Raw genomic sequence first — 7818 nt, forward strand, 5'->3', positions numbered from 1 at the left:
TTTCAAATCTAAATCCTACCAGGCAGTAGTCCATTCAGGAACCATTCCTAGGAAATACACAAACACATTACTCACAAAAATTTGTATGAAACCTGTGAGGAGAGGGAAAAATAATTTGTAATATTTCATGATAGATAAAGGTGGTGAGCTGGCAGAATTGCTAGCATACCAGGCTAAATGTTTAGCAGCATTTCATCTGTTTTAACAGTCTGAGTTCAGATTCTGCTGTAGTCGACTTTGCCTTTAATCTTTTTGGGGTTGATAAAATAAGTACCAGATGAACGGTGGGGTTGAATTAATCAACTTATACTCTGTGCCAAACTTGCTAGCCTTATGTCAAAATTTGAAACTAATATTATATGATGGATTTAAATCTATAATAAAATAGATGGGAAAAAAAGGGTTTTTGCATCAGAGAGAAGCACTTATAAATGGCTAATGTTTTTATGTATTATAGAATCGAAATAATTCAGCAATGCTTTGAGTACAAACCTGAAAAAAGTTGTAGTGAACCTTGGTGTAAAAATGAAACAGCACATGACTCTGAAAACAGACATAGAATAGAATATTTGACAATGGACCAGAGGACAAACTATATTCAGTAATAGCTATGCTCCTCAGATATAAAAATTTCTTTCAGAGAAGAAAAAAAATGTTCTATATAAAAGGACTTCTATAAAAATACCTAAAAGAGTTAACAAGTATATGGGTTATCACTTATACATTACACTCTACATTAAGATGAGCAACAGAACTAATGAACACAAGGATAGAAACTAAATACATTACTTGGCAATCTCTCAACCAGAGAAAAACAAAGAGTCACATAATGAGAATAACAAACATATATGCCAAGCATATTCTTAAATACACCACATACACACATTCACAAATACATGCTTGCACACACAGATACACACACAGAAAATATATATATTAAATTTACATACATACATACATACATGCATGCATGCATGCATACATACATACATACATACATACATATACATACACACTCAAAGATGTTCATCAACCAACCCAATATCTGCTTTGCCAGTAAATTAAATTTATACTCATAAACTACTATTGCAAAAACAAACACTGCAACAATAGCAACAACAACAACAGCAATAATGATTCCTTACATATGAACAGGGCAATAGATTAGGATAGAGGGATCAGGTGAGTATAATGACCCTGGTACATAACTGGTGCTTTAGGACAATGACAAGTCCAATGAGGGCTGAAAATCAAATAAGGCTGTACCACATTTTCTAATCCATGGAGAAATAGGTAAATTTGCCTGAGGTGGGTTTTCTTCTTTGATATATATATATATATATATATATAAATATATATATATATATATATATATATATATATATATATATATATATATATATATATATATATATATATATATATGTATGTATGTATGTATGTATGTATGTATGTATGTATGTATACAGCTATATGGTTAAAGTATGTTAGATAATGAGGTCAAACAAGGACAAAACATATCACCATACTTCTTAAGATCAGCTCCACACCCCACAGTAACACTTAAATTTCACACAACATACCCTAATATTCCTTCAAGTGAATATTTGCTAGAAATGCTAACGGATGCTTCGTTCATCTGGTCTCTCAATGCCGTAGGTCTGACTTTAGAACTGGACTTATTAGATATGTGAATTACAAATGAACACATTACACTTAGAACAAATTCGTTTATCCATCGTCTGTCACCTTTGATGCTAGCATGAGTTACATTGTCAGAGGACCATGTCTTGCACATAACTGTTTGTAAATACTTTTTCTGGGATAAATTTATAGTGATATCTGCTTTGTATGTATTATATATACAGTGTTTTAATCAGTATTTGCTTACTGGAAAAGTGATATTTATGAGCAAAGCTAGGGATCAAGCCTTCAACAACTTTAACAAGTTGATCTGATTTATTGTTCCATTATAGAGTATTTAAGCCTCGAACATAATCATTTGTCTACACACTTTTATCTTGTATAGATACCGTAGGAGTGGAATTATTTAAGGCTGTGCTGATAAATGTTTATATTTCTCATGAAATTAATTTATTTTAATGATATCCAATTTTCTTTTTGTACTCTTTCCTTATTTTAGCTATGTTGTTTATATAAATATCTAACAATTGTCAAAAGATTTCTAGCAAGACAGAGAAATCAAGGGATTCATTAAGAAAATCTTTGATAAGTTTGCACACAAAATAGACAATAAACAGGTACCTTGTGTCTACTAATATTGATGCCAGTATTTGGCATTTACATATTACACAAACTTGAATGAAGACAACAATCCTTAGATGTAATTGTTTCATTTCAACAAAGAAGTATATTGTTCTTGTGTAAAATGTTCTCTGTCTCATAACAGGAAAGTATGGTTCTTTTGTAATAGAATTTAATTCTAAAGATTTAATGGTAAATACCATTCTACTAATATCTTGAGCAGGCAATCGACCGATTAGTTGAATTGTGGTGTTTTACTAATACAAATGATGTAAAAGTGTTTTGATTCATGAGTAATATTATACTAAAAGGCTTGTATATATAAAGTAGAGAGCGACATACTAAAGGTGACCTCATCTTAATATCCAAATGGTAATGTAAAATTGCCTAAAAGAGGTATTGATTTTGTTAAGAATTCCATTAGCAAAATGTATATATAATTCTTGGATCAAATCACTATAAAGCGTTAACACCACAGTAGCATGCTATATTATTTATTAAAATTTGTTTCAGACAGAATACACTAGATGGTAATAAATAAAATGTGTTTACTTGAGAACAACAGTGAATAATATATGGAATTTTTATAAACATATTTCTGAGTCCATATCAAAGTGAAATTCAACACAGATTTTCTTTTTTTATATAACTATTCTTATTGTTTCACAAGTATATTTGACTTTATGACACACTGGGGATCAAATGAAAAAATATGCTGGTGTACTTCACATGGAAAGTTAAAAAAACATTATCAGTTAAAAATATAGAAAACTATTGCTTCTTTGTTTTATTTGGTCTATTACTCATACTTATATATGAAAAATATAACACAGATTTTTAAAAAATTATCAACATCAACACTTAACTTCTCTTTATCATGCTGGCATGGGTTGGACAGTTTGACCGGAACTGGCAAACTGAAGGGCTACACCAGGCTCTATTTGTCTATTTTAGCATGGTTTCTATGGCTGGATGCTCTTCTTAATTCCAGCCACTTTACAGAGTGTACTGGGTGCTTTTTACATGACACCAGTACAGGTGCTTTTTACATGGTTCCTAGCCAAGTGCTTTTCCATGTTGGAGAACTGATGATAGTCAGATGGGGCCAAATCAAGAGAATAGGGAAGATGATCAACCAGTTTAAAGCCACAATCATGCACAGCAGCCGTTGCAAACGAGGAGTTGTGTGCTGGAGCATTGTCCTCTTGAAACAAGACCATTTTCGTCAGTTTTCCTGGGCATTTGGCCTTGATAACCTTTTGTAACTGCCTCAGCAAGTTGGCATTGTACTCTCCATTGGTCATGTATCCCTTTTGAATAAGCACAATGGTTTTTGCTTCCACAAAACTGAGGTTGTCACCTTCCCTGAAGAGGAAATGACCTTAGCCTGCTTTGGAGCAGATGAGGAAGGGTGTTTCCCCAGCATGGATTGTCACTTTGTCTCTGGCTCAAAGGGATGAGCTCAAAACCCATCCCATTTAGGAAACATTCAAGAAATTTAGCTGGATCTACCTCAAGCAATGTGAAATTTTCTGGTGATGAGATCAGCCTGGTGCACTTTTGATCAGGTATCAGAAGACGCAGCATCCACCTAGCAGGTACATGTATGACGAAGTGTAAGTGTTTTAAGAGAAAAATTGTTTATAAGAGGCAATAGATATAGTGTTCCAGAGGGAAGATTGTACTAGTATGATCATGTGATGTGTGAAGATGAGGACAGCTGCACAAAGATGTGCTGATCACTAATTGTGGAGGGAATCTTTGCAAGAGTTAGAACCAAGACAATGTGGGACAAAGTCCCACATTGGGAAATGATCTCCAGATGTTTATTCCCACAGAGGTGATAACAAAAACTGAGATTTCTGATGACTTACTGTGCTTGAGAAGTATTGTAACGTAGTTACTTGTCGCCAATTATTGTAGTATCACCACTATTTATGACGATACTTGTTTACACTATAACTGTAGTGACAATGAAATATATAATGAAGCAGGGTAAGAACAACATAACATTACAATCCAACAAACTCTCCATGAACTATAGATGAACCAACAAACGATATGCTGACAAACTACCAAAATGACACCTTATGACTTCTTGTGATTAGCGCTTAATTTCTGTCTCTCATTCAGACTGCTACTATTTATAATCATTTTGGTCAAGTCTCTTCCCACAGGAAGTGACGTGGCTCTCACCACAACAAGAAGACATGTCAAGCTAAGCAAAATCTTGACAAGCCACCCCTCACATATACACAATCTGTCCTGTCAAATCTGGCCCACAACCTGTCTTCTTTATATACCCTCATCTCAAAACCTATGATTACAATCCCTTACATGCTGTGGGCCCCTCCACTCCTCCCACATGCATATCCACACACTCTACATGCCCTCACATATCTACCATACTCCCACTCCCTACCACTCCAATTTCTCTCCCTATATCATGCTACAGTCACCTCTTTCCCCATCTCTAAACATCTTGTTTCACACTCTTATGAAACACCCCACTATCCCCTCAGTTCCACTTATGCTCATGCTGTCTGGTACCTGTGGGTAGGTCCTGATGCATCTCTAACACCATCTATTTTTATTTCTCTCTCTCTCCCTCCCTCTATCTTTCTCTCTAACTTTATCTCTCCTTCTTCTCTTCTCTTTTCATATACGTATCTCTTCTATAGCAAGACACCTATCTCTGTCTCTTTGTTATACACTAACCTCTCACTTGGCACAAAGCCACTTCCTGTGGTTCCCCTCCCTCTACCAGTTGAGAGGTCTTTGTATCACAAGTTACTTGGTGACCTCACTGGTGTCAGTGTCATGTAAAAATCATCAGTGCTGGTTCCACATAAAATGTACCCAGTACATTCTGTAAAGTGGTTGGCATTAGAAAGGGCATTCAGCTATAGAAACCATGCCAAAGCAGACAATGGAGCATAGTGCAGCTCTCCAGTTTCCCTCACCTATCAGACCATCCAAGTCATGCGATATGCATATACATATACACATATATAGATTCGTATATATGTGTGTACATATGTATATATGAATGTTTGTGTATATTTTTTACTATTGGACATTAGAAAGGAATGTTTACATTAATGTGACAATTGGAAATCCATAGTTTGTCAACACTCTGCTGTCAGAATTAAAGTCACAAAAGCAGAGAATCACTGAATAGCATATTGTAGCTATTAACAATCCATATCCTTGTCTCAAAAGAATTATTTGGGATTGTGTTTTGTCTTATTTCTAAAATTTTGTTTTAATTTCAAAAGCAGGTTTTGGTAAATATTTTCCAGCTTGTTTATTTTTTAATGTAAATGTTTTTAATAAGTTTACTTTCTTCAAGTCATATTGCTTTCAAAAAGTAATGCTTTGAATGCAAATGTGCTTTTTCAGTTTACATTAAAGTATAAACCTGCAGTTCACATACAATGCATGTGATTAGTTCCATGGATTTTGAGGTGGGAAGGAGAGGTAGTAATGTTTTTATACATTTTGATTTTTGCTGTTTTGATTTTTAGAATTTTCTTCAATAAATAACAAGACCAATTACACTGTCAATAATTCTTATTCTCTGAGCATACACATATGTGGGTGTTTGTGCGTTTGTATGTGTGAGTGTGTGTGTATGTGTGCGCATGTGTGTATATGTGTGTGAGAGAGAGTGTGTAAGTGTGTGTATGTATGTGCATATGTGTTTGTGTGTTTGAGTGTGAAAACTGAGATCCTTTCTTGTCTTGTTTGAGCATTAAAGGAAAATGACCACCCAGTGTTTTTGGTCATTTACATGGCAAAACAATTGCACCAGCCAGTAATGTTGTTTTGACTGGATGTTGAGACAGATTTCAAAAGTTGCAGTTCTTATTGTTTATCGCCAGATCAGTTCTGACTTAGAAGACCTATGCTCAATATTTTTCCAGCCATGAATACCAGAGCCTGTTTACAAAAATAGTATATCTAGTCTTGGCACTCTATCGATTATGATGATAAGGGTTCCAGTTGATCTGATCAACGAAAGAGCCTGTTCATGAAATTAACATGCAAGTGGCTGAGTACTCCACAGATACATGTACCCTTAATGTTGTTCTCAAGGATATTCAGCATAACACAGAATGTAACAATGCTAGCCCTTTGAATTACAGGTGCAACTCATTTTTGCCAGCTGAGGTGACTGGAGCAACATGAAATAAAGTGTCTTGTTCAAAATACAATGCACCATCGGGAACTGAACTCACATCCTTACAATTGTGAACCAAATACCTAAACCACTAAGCCACACACATTTCACTAGATAGTATATCTAGGATTACATTATTCAATGAGTTTCTATTTATTCATTTATTTATCATGTGAATTTACAAAGTTTTGGCAAATATTTCTTGCATGACATTAAGGTGGTGAGCTGGCAGAATCATAAGCACACTGGGCAAGATGTTTCATGGCACTTCATCCACCTTTATGCTCTGAGTTCAAATTCTGCTGAGCTTGACTTTGCTTTTCATCCTTTTGGTGTCAACAAAATAAGTACCAGTTGAGCACTGAGGTCGATGTAATCGACTTATCCCCTACCCTGAAATTTCTGGCCTTATGCCAAAATTTAATATCAATATTACTTGCATGACAGTTCACCAGATCAAAATCCCCTATTAAGTCATGAGAAGAATTAAGATGTTTTATACCCTTGAGAGGCTTCCAGTTTCATATTCCTATTCTCTTTGTTATATTTTTTTATTTGGTCATCTACAGTATCTCAGTGATATATAGCTTATCAAACAGTAAGTCACAACTCAGTGATGGAGCCTCTGTGTGGCCATTCAGTCTCCTAAAAAAAGCTACTGTTGTCTTAAAACAAGGAAGAATATTCTTACATTATGTAGTTAGACGTATACTGTGTGAAATAATGGCAGGATGGTCATAGTATAAAAGACTTTGATCATAGATCTGCTTCTGATCATAAAATGCCTTTGATCATCGGTCATAGTTGATCAGGACCAAGTCTGGCTTGATATCAGCAACAACCACAGCAATGATATCAAAACATGAAAAGTAAAACAGATGCCTGTGGGATTTCTAAACACAACAATTAAGTGAGAAATAACATAGAAAAATGCATCCAACTTTAATCAGTTTTTCACTCTTTCTTTCTCTCTCTGTCTTTCTCCCCCCTTCTCTCTTTCTCTCTCTCTCTCTATCTATCTATCTTTCTATCTATCTATCTATCTATCTGTCTATCTATCTATCTAGCTAGCTAGCTACCTGTCTGTCTGTCTGTCTATGTAATTATATATGTTTACGTCTGTGTATGTATGTATGTTCTTTTATTTGTTTCAGTCACTTGACAGTTGGAGCACCACCTTTAGTCGAACAAATCACCCCCAGGACTTATTCTTTGTAAACCTAGTACTTATTGCATCAGTCTCTTTTGCTGAACCACTAGGTTACAGGGATGTAAACACACCAACATCGGTTGGGAAGCCATTGTGGGGGGACAAACACAGACACACAAACATATACATACATACATACATATATACATATGTATATATA

Source organism: Octopus bimaculoides, chromosome 12 (genome assembly GCF_001194135.2).
Source record: "Octopus bimaculoides isolate UCB-OBI-ISO-001 chromosome 12, ASM119413v2, whole genome shotgun sequence".
In the NCBI taxonomy this organism is placed as follows: domain Eukaryota; kingdom Metazoa; phylum Mollusca; class Cephalopoda; order Octopoda; family Octopodidae; genus Octopus; species Octopus bimaculoides.